This window comes from Leopardus geoffroyi, chromosome D4 (assembly GCF_018350155.1).
Source record: "Leopardus geoffroyi isolate Oge1 chromosome D4, O.geoffroyi_Oge1_pat1.0, whole genome shotgun sequence".
Lineage (NCBI taxonomy): Eukaryota > Metazoa > Chordata > Mammalia > Carnivora > Felidae > Leopardus > Leopardus geoffroyi.
This window is the reverse complement of record NC_059342.1, coordinates 56945764-56948265: the sequence shown is the minus strand read 5'-3', so window position 1 is coordinate 56948265 and position 2502 is coordinate 56945764. Positions and strand designations below refer to the sequence as shown.

Sequence of the window (2502 nt, the reverse complement as noted above, 5' to 3'; positions counted from 1 at the left end):
TGAAAGGAGTGTTATATTTATTTAAAAAAAACAAAGATACTTGAAATAAATGAAACAAACATTTTTTCAGTACCTTCTGCATTTTAGGACAATCCTCAGGCTTGGAAATCTCTGCATTTATGTTTACTTAAAGATGGTACAGGAGGGGCTGAAGTGCTTGCTGCATGAAGCAGCACATGTGCTAAAATTGGAACCATACAGAGAAGATGAGTATGGCCCCTGCACAAAGATGACATGCAAATTCATGAAGCTTCCATATTTTTGGTTTTGATGAATGTTGAAATGTAATAATGTAAAGTGAATGTATATATGAATAAATTAGTATATTACCAAAAAAGAAACAACAACAACAACAAAAAAGAGGGACTGAAGATCCCCAGCTGGCTCGACTATGACTTCAGCACTGTGGACAGAGGCCATTAGCGGTACCCCTGGCTATGCCTGTGATTGTGGGTGGGTGGAAGATGATACACACACAGATTTTAGATGGGGCCAGAAATCCTTGCTGCTCACTTAGTGCCTTATAGTGTATAAAGCTCTTTCCTCTCACCAAATTCATTCTTGTCTTCACTCAACTATCAGCCCAGGAGACAGGACAGGAATTGTTTCCCAGACTTTTGCAGATAAGGAAACTGAAGTTCAGCAAGGTCAAACCCCAAGCAACACTTTAGGTGGGGTGGGAAAGAGAACACTATTCCATGCTTAGCAAATTTGGCAGCTACTGTTTCCCCTTTGAAGAATGACTTTCTTAGAGATAAGAGGAGTGCACTTGAGCCAAAGCAGGGCAGTGTGAGTGGAAGTTTGTGTGGAGCCAAGGGTCCAGCAAGCCATGAGAACAAGTGGCAGTTGGGTGGGGGAATAGTCCTTAGAGGGCCTAAAGTTCATCAGGATTGTTGTACTGAGGGTGGGGAAACCTTGCTTTTCATTAGGGTCCACAGAGGCCCTGCTTTTGTTTCTCTTTTTCTGTCCTAATGCTTGCCTTCACTGAACTTGAGACAGAAGAAGGGACCCTTAAGATCTCAAGCTGTCTCTGAGCCTGATAGACCTCCATTTGAAAACTCCAGGGAGGAGAGGTATGGGAGAAATGTGAGGGAATGGGGTTAGTTGTGCAGGTTGTAAGAAATCCTGTGACATGGCTACAGGACCGGCTGCTTATGTGTCTGTTTCTAGGGTGGAAAGGGGATAAGCTAGACCACACAGCAGCTGTTTCCTTGAGGTGTACTCTGACAGGCAGCACAATGAAGTGGTTAAGAACATGGGCACTGAAGCCAGACAACCTGGTTCCCCTGTTTCCTAACTGTGTGACTGTGTAACCTTGAGAAACTCTCAGCCTCTATTCCTCACTTTTCTCATCTGTAATACAAACCTGAGGGTTGTTTTGAAGATGGTTTTATGTAAAGCATTTAGAACTTCCCAGTGCAGGGGCACCTGGGTGGCTCAATCGGTTAACTGTCCAACTCTTGGTTCCAGCTCAGACCATGATCTCATGGTTTGTGAGTTCGAGCCCCATGGCAGGGCTTCTTTTGGGATTTTCTCTCTCCCTCTCTCTCTGACCCCTCACTCTCTCTTTCAAAATAAATAAGTAAAAACTTAAAAAAAAAAAGAACTGACCAGTGCATAAAAGTATTTGAAAATATTAGTAATTATTTGTATTTGGGACCCCTGTGATTAAAAGGTAGAGTATCTGCCTCTAATCCACAATCAAGAGATGCATTCCTGCCTATACATACTGGTTCTGTTCTTATCAGGTAAAGGAGACAAAAGGGGATTTCAGTCCTCTGAAAGCTTCTCCAGACCTTAGTTTACCCAACTCTGTCATAACACATTGAAACACTGTGGGGCTCCTGGATGGCTCAGTCAGTTAAGTAGCTGACTTTGGTTCAGGTCATGATCTCATGGCCCTCTGTGCTGACAGCTCAGAGCCTGGATCCTGCTTCAGATTCTGTGTCTCCCTCCCTCTCTGTCCCTCCCCCACTCACTCTCTCTCTCTCTCTCTCACACACACACACACACACACTCAAAATAATAAACATTTTAAAAAATTTACACACTGCAAAAATGGGGAAGAAACTCTCTACAAAGAAGGACTAAGACTAGGAGAAAATATAGCCAACTAGCTTTCCTACTTTGTAGCCCAGCAGGAATTGGGAAGAGAAATGTGTCTAAAACTGGCCCTTGGTGGTGGTGGTGGTGATAGGATACATAGCATACAGGCTTGGAGGCCTTACCTCTTCCTCAGTTTCTTAGAAAGTTCTGGCTTCTCTTTTCAGTGCTTTTATTTGCCCTCTGTGTCCATGGTGGAGCCCATGGTGAATCAAGTGGAATCACTTGATTCTTGGGAAGGTCATCACCAGGAAATCCCTAGAAAGAGAGCCACAGTGTATTGCATTCTTCCTGGAGGCCATGGTTGTTCCCATCTTAAGATTCAAGAATTGGCCAATGATAGGAAACCACATAGAAACTCAGCAGGTGCCCCAAATAACAGGAAACAGGAAGCCAAAA

The 2502-nt window shown here is 43.6% G+C and overlaps 1 non-coding gene across 1 annotated transcript; it reads left to right on the top strand.

Moving 5' to 3' along the window:
• The first annotated feature begins 153 nt into the window (after positions 1–153).
• On the top strand, positions 154–263 carry LOC123593942. The gene has a single exon (XR_006710617.1). It is a non-coding gene; the product is annotated as a U6 spliceosomal RNA (small nuclear RNA).
• The last annotated feature ends 2239 nt before the right edge of the window (positions 264–2502 follow it).